Genomic DNA, 19741 nt, shown 5'->3' on the forward strand with positions numbered 1-19741 from the left:
GGAAGTCTGCCTCATATTGTAGTCTTATAAAGTGAAATGATGAGCAATTCAAGAGTCTCTAAATAACTATAATTTGAAGCTTCAAATTACTTCTCAACTGTAAGCTAATTAAATCTTGCAAGGCCAGCCCCTCTAAAGTTGAAAACGATTTGGCATCTCTTTCCATGTCATTAGGCTACATCTATCTTCACAGTGTGACGATTCTGCACCTTGCATTTTCTGTTGGTCGACATGTGGTTTGTGGGGCGGTGGGGCAAAGGGTAATAATTATTCCCATCCCCTCTGGTGAAATTTATCAGAAACTAATTCAGAAGCTGTGCTCTCATCACCAAGCTAGTTCACAGTTCAAAAAACAGTGATCATTCAGGGATGTCTGACAAATACGGTGTCACCATAAATTGAAGAACTAGAAAGCCAGTAGCAATTATTGGTGGTTTATCACAGGAGAAGTTCTTTTGGGCTTTTCAAAAGAGAGGCTTTATATGAGTAAGTAGAAAAGATCTGATTATAATAAGCAAGATGGAAAACTATGACCAGCTTTCCTGCCAACTGGACTCTTCCTTTTTCTACCACCTGAATGCCCAAGCGTTCTTTCCTTTTTTTCCCTTAAATACTAATCATGAGGACTAAAGGAACACTGAGAGGCAACCATAATGTTCAGAAATAGCCCAAGCTCACTCCTCCTATCATGCCTTACATAGGAGTTAAATTGGATTTCTAGGCAAAGGGTGAGGACAGTGTACATCCTAATGGTTTAGAGGACAGATGCTAGAGCCAGACTGCCTCGAGCTGAATCTTGGTTCTGATGCTCACTAGCCATGTGATCCTAAGCAAGTTGCTTACTGTCCCTGTGCCTCAGTTTCTTCATCTATAAGGTGGAAATAATAAGACACATCCCATGGGGCTGTTTGAAGATTACAATATAATATAAAGAACTTAGAACAGTGGCTGGCATAGAGTAAGCCCTATGTAAGAGTTTATTATTATTACTATCATTCTTGACATTTATAAGCAGTAACTTCTATTTCAGTGTGTTAGGGTGATTGTTATTAAGCTTAGATAATAAAATGTTTGATTTCTTATTTCCAATAAGCAAATTTTTGAGTAGAATAAGAATAGACTGTCTCTTTTATGCTTACCCATTACGGTGTTTTGCTCTGATTTTGTAGTGTAAATCTTTCAAATAGAAAAGATTTAAAACTTAACTGTAAGTTCTAAAACTGGTATCTAAATTGAATATGGCTTTTGTGCTTTTAAAAAGTGTATTTTCTTTGTTCAATTGGAAACCATTTAGTGCACCCACATTCCTTCTGGTTTAAGTAATCTAGAAAAAATTTAAATGACTACAAAGGTGGGATTAATCAGATTTGTGATTGGTGAAAGAAAGTTGCAGACAGCTTCCATGTAGCAAGTGTAGCTATTTTAATGGATGTTCCAGACTTGTCCATAGGCCCACCCAGTTGCTGCACTGTTCCACAGATGGCCACTTAAACAATTTAATGTCACTAAAATGGTTCTAGTAAAGAATTCTTTAAAAGAAACTGCAATAATTTATCATTTTGAGCTGTCTGAAATACCATCATTACCCTAATAGCGCATGGTTAGAACATTTTTCTTCAAAAAATTTTTTTTCTCTCCCACTGGCTCTCCTTCTTCTGTTCTGACCCTCTTCTTTCCATCTGTGTATTCCTTTTGCGTGTTTGTTTGTTTCAAGTTTTTATTTACATTCTAGTTAGTAAACATATAGTTAATATTAGTTTCAGGAGTACAATTTAGTGGTTTATCATTTACATACAACACACAGTGCTCATTACATCAAGTGCTTTCTTTAATTTCCATCACCCATTTAACCCATCCCTGCCCACTTACATTTATCACCTCAGGTTTTTCTCTATAGCTAGGAGTTTCTATGGTTCGTTAATACCACTAATCAGGCTTAAGTTTCATTCACAGCATCTAGCCTGTACTAGATTTCCTTACCTTACCCTGCTGGCCTTGATTCAAGAAACATCTGTCTTCAAATCTTACCCTTTCTGAGTCGGTTTTGGTAACTTTTAAGTAACCTTTTATTCAAGTTCTGAGGGCTACTTGCTTGTGAGAGTAGGGCATCTTGACAGAAGGATCAACAATACAGAGGCTCGGGGGTGAGAGAACTGTGGCACTGACTTTCAGAAGGGATGTGTGCAGTGAGCAGGTCCTTATAGAAGGTGCAACGTGCTGTACCATGTGCCACACTCTAGCAATGGCAATGGGCAGCATGGTTAAATGTATCACAAAGGCACCACGCTTCCTCAGTGATGTCCACAGCAGACAGTGCTAATTGATTGTGGCAACTTTGCAGTCCTTCTTGACAGAACACTCCAGTCACTACCAGTCATTTGACATTGGCACTTAAGATGAAACCTATTTGCCATCTGGGATACAATTTTTGCAAAAAATAATAATAATAATAATAAATAATAATAATAATAAAATTTTCTTCAAATGGATTTTTCTTATGTTGATTCTCCATTAAAAAGAAGGAAAGAAAACCTGAGAACAAAACATTAAATCTCAACTTTGTGAAGGCATTTCTTTTTTGGTGGGGGGGTAGTATAATATGGTTCAGAATATCAGACGTCTCAAGCAAGCCTTTAGCAAGTACTAGATTCAGTCAGTTCATAGCTGATTTTTTTCTGACAAGTGCCTGAAGTATTCAAACTCAGTGCTGGTGCTTAACATGAGATCAATATACCGTGGATACCAGACTGAGTTGACGTTCTGTTATAGAAGTTCAGAACCTGAATTTCATTCTTGTCATACTGAGAGCCATCCTCTTCTTGTGTAAAGGTGGATAAACAGGAGTAGCCCACTTCTCAGAAGCTTTGATTATTGCTGAAGTACGTGGATAAATGCTTTGTTATAACCTCAGAACAAAACTTAATCAATTACCAGCTAACACATAAAGGACAGAAATGACTTATTTTAGACAGTGCGAAGCATTTTCCATATATTATCACATTTGATCCCCATAGCAACTCTACATGGTAAAGCCTACTTTTATTCCTGGGTTAAGATGAGAAAATTGGAAGAGGTAGCCCAAACTTGCCCAAATACTATAGCTAATAAGTGAGAGAACCATGATTTATGTTCAGATAGTCTGACTGAAAAGCCTGTTCTCTTGACTTCCACATTGCCTTTCCTTCACTTGAATTGCAGGTTTTCTAATTCTCCTTGTCTGAAGGTTCATATCATCCAGTCCTTCCTCTTGCTCCAAAGAGGTAAGCCCTTTGCCACCTTACTAGCTAGTAACTTCTAGAGCTTGAGGCTTGGGGAAGGTACCTGGTAAATCATAGCCTCACCACCATTACCAGGATAGTAAAGAACCCCACTTAAAGTTAGGCTTAAAGAATATAGTAGGAATGCTTTAGAAGCTGGGATTAGAGTGGATATTTCAGAGGTAGCCAAGAAGAGGTAGAGATTTATAAGAATTGAAACCCCCAAGGGCACCTGAGTGGCTTAGTGGTTGAGTGTCTGCCTTTGGCTCAGGTCATGATCCCAGAGTCCTGGGATCGAATCCTGCATCAGGCTCCCTACAGGAAGCCTGCTTCTCCCTCTGCCTCTCTCTGGGTGTCTCTCATGAATAAATAAATAAAATCTTCTAAAATAAAGGATTGAAACCCCAAGAAGTACTTTTCCAGTGAAGCCAGCCATGTTTCTCAAAATGTGGTCATTGGAACCCCTGCATTAGAAGTGCTAGAAAGTTCCCAGTCCAGAAATATCTCCCCCATATTGCTTTGTTTTAATTTTACAAAGTCAGATTTTTCTTAACATTCATATATCTGGGAAACTGAACTATGTGGTCATCAGATTGCTTTCAGTTGAGGAACAGGAATAAGGAAGAGCCTTTGGCTTCTGAAGCTTAGAAAGAAAATGGGAGCATAAAGGTCAGGGGTGAGAGGGTTTTAGAATGCCAAGGGAGTGGGGAAATCAGAAGGTGGCGTGGCATAAGGACCTTGAGAACCTGAAGGGTCAGAAGGTAGCTGTAAGGGTCCTGATGAACCTGCCTTGTGATCCTCTTTGTTTGGGGTTTGATTTTTTTTATGTTTTATCTCTCCCTGCTCCACCCCAGAATAAAGAGCCTTGTAGGTCTTGGTGCTCCCTCACCTATTTCTAGACCCTTTCCTTTTGAGCTCCATTAATTCCAGGAAGGAACCACTCATGCCTCTCCCCGTGAGGTCCCTGAGAGCATGGCGTCCACAGGCAAAACTGCACGTAAGTGACAGGCCCCTCTCCCCTCCTTGCATCCATCTTCTCCCACCTCATCCAGGTTCTTGTGCAGGTTTCCAGCTGCCCTTGGCAGCAGGGTGGAGTGGGGAGAGACAAAAGGGGAAGCATGAAGCAGCTCGTCCTTGCCAAGGGGAGTGAGTGTGACACGGTATCCACTGGTTTTCAAATCCACTGCCTCCTGTCATCCCTCTTCCCTTGTCTTTATCATCCCAGATATCTGATAAGAAGCTATAAAACTTTTACCAGAGAATAAATGATGTCCAGAATTGTGCCATCCCCAAAGTATTGCCATATGATCACTGTTTGTGACACACAGGATACCCACAATGCCAGTATGTCACCTACAAGCACAGTGTAGTTTCCTGGCCATGATGAGGGCTCAGTGCTTGCCCAGGATGGCTGATGTCATCTTTTAGAAGTTATTCTGTAGGGGGGCCTGAGTGGCTCTGTGGTTGAGTGTCTGTCTTTGGCTCACAGTATGATCCCAGTCCCGGGATCGAGTCCCACATCGGGCTCCCTGTGAGGAACCTGCTTCTCCCTCTGCCTATGTTTCTGCCTCTTTCTCTGTGTCCCTTGTGAATAAATAAATAAAATATTTTTTAAAAAATAGAGGTTATTCTGTATTTAGTGATTACTCTTGCTTATGGAAAATATTTGCTTCAATGGTTTCACCTCTTTTAATTCCGATTGCAGATCTTCATACATGCACATGGGAGTTTCTAGCTGAAAAAGACTAATTCAGATATTTTGGTCCTATTTAAGTATCAGACAAAAGGAGGGCAGCAGGCGTTCAGTTTAGCAACAGATGACATGAAAGAGGCTAACCTCCTGTTTTCACAAGAACCTTGCAATTAGGTATTAGCCAGCCCCACTTTACAGATGAGGCAGCTAATGCTTTGACGGTTCATTACTTGCTGAAGTTTCACAGGTAGTAAGCAACAGAACCAGGATTTAAAGCCAGCTCAGCCTATATCCATGGCCAGGGCTCACTCCAGTTGCTCTTTTGGAATGCCAGGTGATGATAGTAATGGCCCCTGTCACATAGACAGCTCTCCTCTGCCAATGCTGCTGCTCTTCCTTCTGCAGGAAGGATGACAGTGTCATCAGGCCTGCTAGCAGCAACTAGCGTATAGGCAACTTTCTTTTTCAACCACTGTCAGCCTTCCGTTTTTCCTTGTTTCTCCCCTATTTCCTGGTGTGTGTTTACTTCCACTTTTACTTTCTTTCAGAATTAGGTATTTCCTGGCTTTCCTCCTCCTGCCAACACTCACAGTTACTTTTAATCTCTGCTAACTGCTTAGATGTTGAGGTGCACCTTGTTGAATGATTCTTAAGTGGAGATAGTCCATTATAAATGCAGTTGCCTTTAAAAATAACGTGGTGTATAAGTGAAGCCAAAGGTTGCTTTTTATAGACCTCTGCAGAAGCAAATGGGCCCTTGTCATTCATAATGAAGGTTAAAATGCTCTGAAATTTAGGATCAGATGATGCTCCTCTTTCAGAGGAGGTGAGAGAAGGACTTGGATGTTTAAATACACAGTCATGTGGAAGTGTTGTCACCACTGTGGATTGTGCTTTGCAATTGCCATCTTGTTACATCTCAAATATGTTAGCTACAGCCTAGTGTTCTACATTTAAAGCTGCCTGCCCCCAGTCCCTTTATTCCCTTTCTTCAATTAAAATGAAAAAGAAGAAAAGATGTTGAAATGACTAATATTCTAGTACCAGGAGCATCACAGACCAAAACAGGTAATTTTATGCTATTGCTATAGAAACAGGAGTTAAAAAAAAATGAGCATAAACCTTGCTTTTAAATGATTCAGTTATTTTCTTTTAGACCATTGGTGCCATAATAGACATTCTCCTTCTAAATAAACAAGGAAGGGAGCATCTCTTAATGCAGACTTTTACTTTACATAAAGATATTTTTAAAGCTAAATCCATGCCTAATAGAAAAATAAAGATTGAGTTTTCCTAAATGCTGCCTCAGTTTAGAATTCATACAGATGTTCCTGGAAGTGCACTGTCTCTGGACACAGTCTTATGATTTTGCTATGTAATTTGGCCAACATTAATTCAGTTAATATTTACTGAGCACCTACTGTATGGCAGGCATTTGCTAAACACATTGCCACCTCCCTCAGATTCTAGAGGAAAAGGCAGAGAAAAGCAAGTACGTAAAATACTTACAAATTGTGGTAAGTACTCTGAAGGAAACAAGCAAAGGCTTAACCAAGGAGATACCTGCTCTTAGGGCATTCAGGATATTTACATATTAAGACTTAAAGGAGCATGAATAAGTAGCCATGGGAAAAGTGGAAGGAAAAGGGTATCCAGAGAAAGAAAAAGTCTGTGCAAATTCCTGTTGTAAGAACACACCAAACGTGAAGCTGGAGAGCAAGAAAGAGGGACAGTGGCATGAATGAGGCTGGCATGTGTGCTGATTTATCTCCCTTCTACCCTTCCAGATCCATGCACTGCCTTCTCTCATGTGCTCTGTGTCCTGGGTGGTAGATCCCTTCTGTTCCTCCGCATCACATCATATTAATCACCCAGGCTCCCTTGATCTCAAGACTTCTCAGTCAGTGGGAGGAACCAGCAGGAGATCAGAGGACAGGAGGAGAGAATTCAGGGTATTTCTTGCCTTTCCATCTGCAGGACCCATCCTATGACGATCCAGTTTCTCTGGCTCCAGTCCTCCCCTTGCCCCAGGAATGGTAATGACTGCCGATTGTCGTTATGTCTCCGTGTCTAAACATCCCTGGTTTGTTCCCCTGACCCTGCCCATACCTCTATAAAGAGTTATTTTGTGAGTCCCTTCATTTAACCCATGTAGAGTGGTTTGTTTCCTTTGAAATCCCAGAGTACAGAGAATGGGACCTGTGAGTGAGGCAGGATCATTTATAGGCCTTGTGAGCTCAGAATTTAGTTTTTGTTCTCAGAGCAGCACGAAGTTACTGAAATAAGATGGAATAATTGATCCCATTTAAGATGCTCACTCTGGCTGCTCACAAGGGTCTTGACTGGGGGATGGAGGAAAAGAATAGGAGCAAGGAGACCAGCTGGAAAGCTGTGCAGGCAAGACCATGGTCCTTGGACCAGAGTGATAGTATAAGAGTTAGAGAAATGAGTGGATCCAACATAGAACTGATAGATTTGCTGAGAGGAAATACGGATCAAGAATGACTCTTAAGTTTCTGATTTGAGTGCCTTCAGGGTAGTGGTGAGGATGGGGAATTAGGGTTTTTCTTTTCTTTTTTTTTAAGTTTTTTTTTTTTTAAGATTTTATTTATTCATGCAAGACATGAGAAATTCATGCAAGACGGCACTAAACTGCTGAGCCATCCGGCTGCCCAACTAACTGCAATTTAAATAAAAACTTAAAAAAAGGAACGCCTGGATGGCTCAGTGGTTGAGCTTCGACCCAGGGCATGATCCTAGAGTCCTGGGATCAAGTCCCACATCAGGCTTCCTGCATGGAGCCTGCTTCTCCCTCTGCCTGTGTCTCTGCCTCTCTCTCTCTCTCTCTCTGTTCTCTCTCATGAATAAATAAATAAAATCTTTTAAAAAAATAAATAAATTCCAGTTAGTTAACAATGTAATATTAGTCTCAGGTGTACAATACAGTGATTGAACAATTCCATATATCACCCGGTGCTCATCCCAACGCGTGATCATCATCACCTATGACCTCCCCTCTGCTAACCACCAGTTTGTTCTCTATTGTTTCTTTTGTTCTTCTTCAGTCTGTTTGCCTCTTGATGGGTTATATTTGCAATGTCTATGGAATATCCAGGAAAAGTTTCAAGGAAGCAGTTCAGAGTTCAAGGAATGATTCAGGGTTAGAGATTTAAATTGAATTGTCAACACAGAGATAACACTTAAAATCAGAGCAGGGAGTAGAAAATAGTCCACAAGAAAAAGAATTTTTAAGAAAAAGAGAAGAGAACCCAGAAGCTCCCACATATAAGACTATAGGAGCTATTTGAATGCATATTTTAATTCCTCCACAAATATTAAATAATATATAAATTGAGCTTTAGGGGTACCTGGGTGGCTCAGTGGTTGAGCATCTGCCTTTGGCTCAGGTCGTGATCCTAGGGTGCTGGCATTGAGTTCCATATCAAGCTCCCTATAGGGAGCCTGCTTCTCCCTCTGCCTATGTCTCTGCCTCTCTCTCTGTGTCCCTCATCAATAAATAAATAAAATCTTTAAAAATAAATTAATAAATCTAGCTTAAGGGAAAATAAAAATGAAAATAGTGAGTGCTTCAGGAATTAAATGTGAAAATTATAGGTATTATCTTCTCCCAATAAAATAATCTTGATATCTAATTATATATGGTTTTTTTGTATACTTTTTTATTGGAGTTCGATTTGCCAACATATAGTATAACACCCCGTGCTCATCCCGTCAAGTGCCCCCCTCAGTGCCCGTCACCCAGTCACCCCACCCCCCTGCCCACCTCCCCTTCCATTACCCCTTGTTCATTTCCCAGAGTTAGAAGTCTCTCATGTTCTGTCTCCCTCTCTGATATTTCCCACTCATTTTCTTTCTTCCCCTATAATTATATATGTTTTTTAAAAGAGCAGTAGTTTTGTGCCTTCTGGGTACATCACCTTACTTCTGCTTTGACAATTGGCACAAATATAGCTCATGTGACCACTTTAGTGCTGGAAACTTGTGAATTGACTATAGAACTGAATGAGTTAATTTACTGCTCATTTCTAACCAACAGGATTCAGGTGATGAATTCTATGTGTTGTCTAACTTAATTGGGAAATGTGTTTACATTGAGAGCTTCCAGCCTAATTCAAATGAGGGAAAGCTTTCTAATTTCACCTTTCATTTACTAAAATTTTTTAAGATACAAGAATGTATAAAAATAGCACCAATGTGTTAGCACTAATGCAATCCATAATAACCAAATCTGTTTGCTTTTTACTTCAAAACAATCATTAGGCCTTACAATGAGACATTTCTTGGTGTTTTTCTTTAGTTCCTCTACAAATGATCATCCTCTGACTCCAGGGACCTATAAATTTTAGTATATGGCCTTCCAGCTTGTATATTATAGCACTGAACTGTCATCCATAGCATCCATTAGAATGTTATTGACAAAATGTCCACTCGTATTGAACTAAGCACTCGATAAACCACTATAAGTAAATTGTTGTGCTCTTAGCTCGAAGGATGGTCTATTGATTCCCCACACGAGTATGGGCCTAGCAGCACAAACCTAGCTACAATTCCCTTGTGGTACCTGTAAAATGTTGCATGATGTCTTTTTTGAGGTCCCCAGAAGTAAAGAATTCTTTTAAACATTCTTTTTTATATATTGTTGTCTGTGCAGATAATTTTGTTTTATTTCAGATAGTAAACTACTCATCATTGCCTTGTCCTTATGGGCTAAAACTCTTCCATTTATAAATTATATTACATAATAAAAGCAATCCATGCCCATAATAAAACTTTGGAATCATTCTCTAAATGTAACTGCATCTAATACTTTTTTTGTGAGTACCTTCAGAGATTAACTCTGTGTGTGTGTGTGTGTGTGTGTGTGTGGTATTACAATCCTTTTTTCCACAAAGAATCATACCATTTATACTTTCTGGTAATCTGTTTGGTGTGGAGACAGAGGGGCCTTTCTACTTTTATCTGTCTTGGGAACCCTTTCATGTTACTACATATTAATGTCTCATTCTTTTTAATAGCTGCCATATGTATCATTGCATGGGTATAGCATAGCATTTATCTAAAATTTCCATTTGTTCTTCTGTTATGAGCTTCTATATAACTGTATCTTTACATACTTGTAAAATCTTCTCCATTTAAAGACATGTGAGATTTTCATTTGAATAAGAGAATATATACATTACCTAAAGGGTCACAATCTCCTACACCTATATTGATACACTCAGGAAAGCAGAGGTGAAAAGGGAGAGAAAATCTGGAGATGTTTAAGGACATTTGACAGATTTCCCCCCTTGTTGGATACTGTCAAATTTCCACCATGGGTAACTTATAGCAAAATTTTTAAAAAGTTTTTTCAAGACTAAATAATCAGAAATTCTCAATAATCAGAGTTTGTGTAGTATTTTATTTTGATAATTGAGCATCTTATCTGATTTGCGATTTGTGAAAAATATACTTTTGGTGCCAAATATCTTCTTTATAGTGGTCTTCAAAAAGTGAGCGTTTATAATGATTCAATTCAACAGAATAGACAATTATGGAACAAGCAATGCCCTAACTATATGTATAAAAAAAGGTTACAATGCATCAGTGTTTTATTTCCTAAATTCATTGACAATTTATGGCAAGATGTGTTTTGGGGGGATTAGGAGAGTGGGTGGTATGGGAGTTCCATAATTTGACTTCTCACTTTTATGTTTTTTTTTTAAATTTTTATTTATTTATGATAGTCACACAGAGAGAGAGAGAGAGAGGCAGAGACACAGGCAGAGGGAGAAGCAGGCTCCATGCACCGGGAGCCCGACGTGGGATTCCATCCCGGGTCTCCAGGATCGCGCCCTGGGCCAAAGGCAGGCGCTAAACCACTGTGCCACCCAGGGATCCCTCACTTTTATGTTAGAGAACTCTAGTACCCAGGCCATAGTTTTTCTAAGGAAGGTAAATGTTGCTTGAAAACAGATGATTTTGAAGAAAAGAAAAGAGAAAAGCCAGGAAGTTAGAGCTGACAAATCAATTAAAAGCATACATCTAGGAGTAATATCCTATATTTATCAAGTACTTCACTTTCTGAAGTATTTTCGTGATCATTTTCTTAGCACGATGAATGGACAAATGTTATTATCCCCAATTACAGAGATTGACTTTACTTCCTGAAATGCTTTGTCTTTAATAATAAAGATACAAATATTACTGCAGTAGTTTCCTAGGGCTGCCAGAACAAATCACCACAAACTGGATGGATTAAAACAACATAAATGTATTATCTCACAGTTCTGGAAGCTGAAAGTCCCAAATCAAGGTGCCAGCAGGGTTAGATCCTTCTGAAAGCACTGAGTGAAAATCTGTACTATGCCCCTTTCTGCTACCTTTTCAGCAGATGCCAGCAATCTTTGGCATTTCTTGGCTTGTAGATGCATCATTCCAATTTCCACCTTTCTTGCCACATGGCATTCTCTTTGTTCAAATATCCCTCTTCTTATTAAGAATAGTGTTGGTGGGACGCCTGGGTGGCTCAGTGGTTGAGGGTCTGCCTTTGGCTCAGGGCATGATCCCAGGTCCTGGGATCGAGTCCCACATCGGGCTCCCTGCATGGAGCCTGCTTCTCCCTCTGCCTGTGTCTCTGCCTCTCTCTCCATGTCTCTCAAGAATAAATAAATAACATCTTTAAAAAAAAAAAAAAAAAGAATGCCAGTGATTGGATTATAGCCCATTCTAACCCAGCATGACTTTATCTTAATTTTATTCTATCTGCAAAGACCCCATTTCCAAATAAGGTTGCATTTACAGGTACCAGGGATTAAGGCTTGAACATATCTTTCTGGGGAACACAGTTCAACTCACAACAATGACTGTGGGTTATTGAATGAATATTTTCAAGGAGCACAGGAGCATCACCAAAAAAAGGTGATGCTTACTCTTTGTACCTTTCTGCTATATTTCCACTTACCCAAAGTCCCATCACCAATTAGTGATTAAACTAGTAACAGCTTTTTTTTAAATGGAAATATAGTTCATATACCATAAAATTATCCCTTTAAAGTATGGGATTCAGTGGTTTTGGGTGTATTTCACAGAGTTGTACAGCCATCACCACTGTGTAATTTTAGAATGTTTCATCATCCCCAAAGTACTTGTATCCATTAGTAGTTACTCCCAGCTACCCCTAGCCCTTTCTTTCCATCTCTAGGGACTTGCTTATTTTGAACATTTCATATAAATGGAACCATATGATATGTGGTCTGTGTGTCTAGCTTCTTTCAGTTACTGTAATGTTTCCAAGATTTGTCTGTGTTGTAGCATATATCTATTCCCTTTTATGCCTGAGTAATCCATTGTATGGACCTACCATATTTTATTTATTCACCATCAGTTGATGGACATTTGAGTTGTTTCTACTTTTTGGCTATTATTAATAATGCTGCTATAAACATTCACGTACAAGCTTTTGTGTGGACATAGGGTTGCGATCCCCATGGGTATATACATAGAAATGAAATTGCTGGGTCATAGGGAACTCTACATTTAACTTTTAAGGAACTGCTAAATTGTTTTCAAAGTGATTATACCACTTTATATTCCCATCAGCAATGTCTGTGGGCTCCAATTTCCCCACAGTGTCCTCAGCAGCACTTGTTATTTGTCTTTTTTATTATACCCATCCTGTGGGTATGAAATGGTATCTCGTGGTTTTGATTTTCATATCCCTATTGGTTAATAATGTTGAGTATATTTTCATCTACTTGTTGGCCATTTTTATATCTTCTTTGGAGACATATCTATTCAGATTCTTTGCTAATTTTTAAATGGGGTTATTTCTTTTATTGTTGAATTGTATGAATTCTTTGTACAGTTTGGACATGACTCTTATCAGATAAATGATTTATAAAAATTTCCCCCTATTCTATGGCTCTTCTTACTTTCTTGATAGTATCCTATAAAGGACACAAGTTTCTATTTTTTAGAAATGTTTATTCTTTTCTTTTGTTACTTGTGCTTTAAACATCATATCTAAGAAACCATTAGTTAATTGAAGGGCATGAAGATTTTTACCTCTGTGTTTTCCTCTAAGATATTTATGGGTTTAACTTTTATATCTAAGTCTTTGGTCCATTTTAATAAGAAAAGACCCTTATCACAAATCTGATAAGAAGGGAATTTCTTCAATCTGATAAAGGGCATCTATGAAAAACATATAGCTTATCATACTTAATGTTGATAGACTGAAAGCTTTCCCCCTAGGAATCAGAAACAATTCAAAACTGTCTTCTGTCACCATTTCTATTCATCATTATATTGGAGATTCTAGTCAATGCAATAAGGCAAGAAAAAGAAATAATTTAAGGCATCCATATTGAAAGGGGAAAAGTAAAACTGCCTATTTGCAAACAGCATAAATGTCTGTAGAAAAGAAATAAATGAGTTCAGCAAGGTTGAAGAATATGAAAATCAGTATACAAAAATTGGTTGCATCTCTATATACTAGATAGAGTAATCTGAAAATGTTTCCTTAAGGAAACAGTTCCACTCACAGTGTCATCAAAAAGAATAAAATGCTTAGGAATAACTTTAACAAAATTAGTGCAAGATTTGTATACTGAAAATTTTTAAATACTGCTGACGAATTAAAGATATAAGTAAATGGAGAGTCACTCTTTTGGGACATTAAATACTGTTATGTTGACAGTTCTACCCAAATTTATCTAAAGATTCATTGGATGAATGAATAGTGGATGATTGGGATCCCTGGGTGGCACAGCGGTTTGGCACCTGCCTTTGGCCCAGGGTGTGATCCTGGAGACGCGGGATCGAATCCCACGTCGGGCTCCCAGTGCATGGAGCCTGCTTCTCCCTCTGCCTGTGTCTCTGCCTCTCTCTCTCTCTCTCTCTCTCTCTCTCTATGACTATCATAAATAAATAAAAAATTAAAACGTAAAAAAAAAATAGTGGATGATTGTTTTTTTATTTTGTTAGTGTGTGTGTGTGTGGGGGGGCTTTTTTGTAGAAATTAATGAACTGATCCTAAAATTTATATGGAAATTCAAAGGTGAATAGTAAAACAGTTTTGTGAAAAAAACAAAGGTGGAGTACTTATACTTACTGATTTCAAAATTTATTAAAAAGCAATAGTGATCAAGGCAGCATGGTACTGGCATAAAGAAGATAGATCAATGAAGCAGCATACTGAAATAAAACCTTATGTTTATAGTCAATTGATTTTTTTTTTTTTTTTTACAAAATTGCTAAGGCAATTCAGTGGGTAAAAGAAAAGTCTTTTCAGCAAATGATGTTGTTACATTTGGATATCCACATACAAAAAAATTAACTTAGAACCTTACCTCACACCATATACCAAAACTAGCTCAAAATAGATTGTAGACCTAAATGTAAGAGTTAAAAATATAAAACTTCCAGGAGAAAATCATGACCCCAGGTTAGACAAAGCATTTGTAGATATGACACCAAAACACAATTAAAAAAAGAAAAAATAATAAATTGGACTTTATAAAAAGTTAAGAGTTTTGCATTCAAAAGGCACTATTAAGTAAATGAAAACAATCCTCAGACTGGTGAAAATATTTGCAAATTGTATATATGGTTAAAGTTCTTGTATCCAGAATATAAAAAGAACTCTTACTGTTTATTAATAAGAAAACATATCACCCAGTTTAAAACTTTGTAAAAGATTTGGATAGGCATTTCTTAGAGGAAGATAGATAAATGGTTAAAAATCACATGATAATATTTTCAATATCACTTGTCATTAAGGAAATGTAAATTAAACCATAATGACTGTTTTCTTTGGGTAAATACCTGGTGGTGCAATTGCTGGATCTTAGGGTAGTTCTATTTTTAACTTTTCCTTAACTCTAGAGAACTGATGGTTACAGGGGCGGGGTGGGGAGGGTGTGTTGGGGGATGAGTTAATAGGTGATAGGAATTATAGAGTGCACTTGTTGGGATGAACACTGGGTGTTTTATGAAATCACTGTATTGTATACCTGAAACGAATATTACACTCTATGTTAACTAACTGGAACTTAAATTAAAACTTTAAAAAAAAAACAAAAAAAACAAAATGAGATACCACCTAATAGCCACCACAATGGCTGTCTTCTTGAGTATATGCCTAAGAAATGTGAAAACATTATGATCACACATCGAGTTGAATATGAATGTTCTCAGTACCATTATTTAGATTGTCCAAACCTGGAGACAAACTACAATTCCATCAACTCTGTTGGTGAATGAATAAGCAAAATATATATCCATGTATTACAATACTGTTCTGCAATGAAAAAGTAATTATACAGGCTATAGTATGGATGAATATCAAAAACATTGTGCTCAGTGAAAGATGTCACAAGCAAAATATTTATATTTTATATTCCATTTATATGAAATGTTCAGAGAAGGCAAATGTTTCCAGACCCAAACCAGATTCATGATAGCCTGGGGATGGGGATGAGAATGGGAATTGACTGCAGACAAGTATGCAAGATCTATTTGGATGATTAGGAATGTTTGACAACCAAGTTCTGGTAATGGTTGCAAAACTCCTTAAATATACTAAAAATGTACACTAAAAATGGTAAATTTTATGTCATATAAATTATACCTCAATAAAGCTGTTTTTAAAAAGGAGGTCAAATGACATTCAGAGAAAGATTCAAAGAGCACCAGTTATTGATGTAAAATCATACACGTGAAATGTGCATTGTATTGAATGCTAATTCTAAAAAGAGGGGCTACCTTGTTTTAATAAGTATATGAAAGCATCTTAGGTTCAGAATTACTACTTTTCTTTATAAAGGACAAAAGAATCCTCAATGAATTTAAACTTCTTCAGAAGGGACCCAGGATAAATTGATGGAATAAAATTCCCTGAAGTCATGATGAAGCATAGGAGTGAATGTGTAAGGGAGGCTTTCTGCATGGGGTCATCTTCCATATGGCTTTAAATTTCAGTGCACAGCCAAACATCATGGTACACACTTTAATATACTATTTTGCAAACTTATTCTTGTAATTTATACATGAAGTTATCTGGTACCATCACTGAAGGTGCATTCAAATTTGGTCATTTTTAGGTCATGATAAGAAGAGTAGATACCATTTTGGCTTTAAGAACAAGTAATTCTAATAAGTGAATCTAAACATTAGAAGCCTGACACCAGTTTTGCAAGTTCATTATAACTTGAACATTCAGTGGTTGTAAATGATTGTACGTACAGAAGAAAAGTGAATAGGTAATCTAAATAGACAAGTTTATCTACGCTATTGGATGGTTGCTACCATTTACTCAAATACTTGCTGAAGTTGCCATTGTGAAAAAAAATTGTCAATCAAAGATGAAGATATAAAAGCAAATTGGAAATTGAATTGAAAAGTAATTTTACTTTCAAATGGTTTGCAAATGTAGATGTTAAGTGTGGAATGAATGTCGTTAATGACCATAGCTGAGAGAGTTATACACCTGCTGATCACTAGAATATTATAATAAATGAGGTTGATTTTCCTGTTGACTACCCCATTTTTTCTCAACATGGTCTCATTACTTTTTCTATCACATTGCTGACCCTTAGCTATGAATGCTCACTTATGGATAGAAAAACGTATTAACTCATATATGGTTTTTTTTTTTTTTTAAGTATCTCTAAGTTTAAGAGCAGCAATGCCAGTGTTGCTTGTCTTTTTCTGCTTTGTTAGGTCACAGGAGGTTTTAGATGGTGAAAATCAAGCCTGTATTACAACTGAAGAGCTGTTTTACAAGCAGCCTTCCTTACAGCAACTAAATTGTCCCCGAAAAAGCACATGAGCATAATGAAGCTTTTAAGTAGGCACACATATGCATTTATATTCTCTATCTCTCATGAATGACTAATTTTAATTTTTTTTAAAGTAGCAATTCAGCGTACTTTCAGAACCATTTAAGCTTAGCACATGATTTTGTTTTCCCTCCAAAATCCAACTATTCTTGATTATGAGATAGAGAAGGTTTGCATATTTATTTTTGCAAAGACAGTAGAATAAATTCTCATCATCATATGAGTGGCTTAGTCTTAATACCTCTGTCCTAAACTGGGCACATGAGCTTTTAAAAATTTTTCCAGAGATCAGAACTATGATGGTTAGATTTAACAGATCTTGTGCAGACCAAACCCTGACCTCCACAAGGGCAAAGTCAGGCCATGTACCCATTCTGTGGTTCTTCTTATCAACCTTTACAGCCCAAGTGTGGGGGGCGGGCTACCTTTCTTAATAAATATTTTAGTTAGTAGAAAATTAAAAGCTAAGAGTACACAGCCACTCAAGTACTTAGGTAAAGTTTTCTGTGTGCCAGGCATTGTTCTAAACATTTTTCTTATACTCACTTATGTAGGCAGTCCTCACAACAATCCTATGAATACTATTATTTTTCACATTTTATTAATAAACTAAGGTAAAAAGTTTAAATAATATGCCCAGTGTCACAGAGCTAAGAAATGGTGAAGCCAGAATTTGAACACAGTCAGTTAAGTGTCTGACTCTTGATTTCAATTCATGTCATGATCTCAGGGTCATGAAATTGAGCCCTATGTCGGGGGCTTTGCACTCATTGTGGTCTGCTTGAGATTCTCTCTCTCCCTCTGCCACCTCCCTGCTCACATTCTATCTCTCTGTGAAATAAATAAATAAACAATCTTTAAAATAATAACGATCACTAAAAAAAAAGTAGCAGTACTCAAAAACTACAGTCAACTCAAGACAACACTGATGATGAATTTGTAATAAACTGCTCTTCCGCCAAACTACAGAAATTTCATCTGTGTTTATTCATGTGCATACTGGGAACTTTAACAAATTACCAAATATTTCAAGGCAATCAGATATCTTTGTGGAATTTAGAATGAGAGACTTCTTGAAACTCTAAAATGGGCTTTGGAATACCAAATTCTAGTAACCTTTTTAAACTCAATTAGAATGTTACTACCAAGTGATAAAACTGAAATACATAGGACCACATGTTATTCACCCATGAAAACAAAGAAAAAGATTTGCATATTTGCATCAGATTAAGGCCTATAAAATGGACTATAGTTACTGACCTAGAACACAAAAAGGGAATGAAAGAAATTCAGTAATAGAGGTTGAAAAACATGCTGTGGTAAGTCAAAAAAAAGATGTAATTATTTTTAATTTGGAGATCTGAGATCTTTTCAAAGAGGAGGTGGCATTTCAACCCAAACTGTGATGGATGAATATAATTTCAGTTGGCAGAGTGAGAGAAGGGGCTTTCCAAGGGAAACGCATAAGCAAAGGCATGAAAATACAAAAGGATGGAGTATATTTAAGTAGCAAGCATGCTGGTATTGTCATTGTGGCAGCCCACTCCAGTGTTCCTCACGGTCCACCTCTGGTGTCAGCTGAGACAGCAGTAGGTGGTTTTGGAGCAAGCTTGCTTGGATAGTGTCGCATATCCAGTGCCATCCAGGACCTTCTTTGATGCTGTGGGAGCCTACTGCTCTACCCACAGACAAGCATAACCTGGAAATACTAGGGTGGTAAGGCCCCCCGGAGGCAACCTTTAACCATTGAGGGTTAGGAGTTAGTAGATATGGGCTGCCATCTCCTATGCTTCAAGTGGACAATTCTGGGAGGTGTTCTGTGCATATCTCCATGGTCCTGGATGTTCTGTTGGAATGGAACCCTGGTGGTCTAAGCAGTGTTGTTAACAGTGCATTTTTATCTTGGCTTTTCCTCTTTTGTTGTCTTATTCTCTCTCTTCCTTCATTCCTGTGTCACGGAATCACCTCTCCTATAAACCACTTTCACCTGTGTCCTTTTCTCAGCCTCCGCTTTTGAAGGTGTGCTTCCCAAAGAGACTCTACAGCACAACCACAAAAAATTAAAAAATTTTAAAAATAAAAAAGGGATAGCACAAAGGCTTTAACTGTCAAATAGATTCCCAAGAATCAGAGATCTTAGCCAGTACTGATGCACATGTGAAGCAGAAAGAGATTTGGAACAACCATTGCAGCTCTCTAGTTCGTTCTCAATACACTTTTCCCCAAATTCAACAGATTACTTCTCTCAGCAATACTTGAGAGAACAACACTTGAGGGTATCACTCACTCAAAAGGAATTCTTACACTTTTAGCCTATATGACATTTTCCAAGGAACCATGCCCCATAAGTGCATGGATTCCAAGTTTGTTAACCATAAGCAATCTAGAGAGATCAGATACATCCTTTAAAAAGTCTATTAAGGACTTTCCCTCTAACCAACACCACTAGTATATTTGTCAGAGGTCCATCATGTTTACAAGGATCATGACTGGTTACTTTTCTCTTGAAATGAATGCCCTTTTGTAAAGGGATTAAATAGATTGTAGGCCAGTTACTCACCCCTTCCTTCCTAGTAAGCATGAAACCTTTCAAAAACACTAAGCCATGCACCTCCATCCTCTGGAATTGTCAGATAGGCTTATAAATAATGTACCTTTTATTCTTCTTGCTTTATCTTTTTTTTAGATAGCTGCCACATACGAGCTCTGAGACCATGAACAAATGGCTTAATGTCTTTGAGCCTCTCACTACATTGCTAAGATGTGATTATTAACTTTTATTTCAAAAAAAGATTGTTGCAAGGAATAAATGAGATAGCATTGGTGAAATTGAGTGGAGGTTCTCGCATCATATGGTAGGGACTTAGATGTTGCTCTTCAATTCCATCCTTTTGTGTTTGTCAAATATAGTCTTGATATCTCCCCCATCAAGCTCTTGATATCTCATG

The 19741-nt window shown here is 37.7% G+C and overlaps 1 protein-coding gene across 35 annotated transcripts in view; it reads left to right on the top strand.

Moving 5' to 3' along the window:
- The window catches only part of CFAP20DC (CFAP20 domain containing), a 246655-nt gene that overhangs the window by 57053 nt on the left and 169861 nt on the right, over positions 1-19741 (top strand). The window contains exon 1 of one of the 35 annotated variants that reach the window (XM_049097511.1): positions 3220-3260. The exons of 31 other annotated variants lie outside the window; for them this stretch is intronic. The gene's annotated coding sequence lies outside the window, so the exon portion shown is untranslated. Of the gene's footprint in view, positions 1-3219; positions 3261-4214; positions 4255-6948; positions 6987-17989; positions 18113-19741 lie in introns of those variants that run through there. 3 more of the 35 variants (XM_049097510.1, XM_049097509.1, XM_049097515.1) reach the window with 3 other exon arrangements.

This window comes from Canis lupus, chromosome 20 (assembly GCF_003254725.2).
Source record: "Canis lupus dingo isolate Sandy chromosome 20, ASM325472v2, whole genome shotgun sequence".
NCBI lineage: Eukaryota > Metazoa > Chordata > Mammalia > Carnivora > Canidae > Canis > Canis lupus.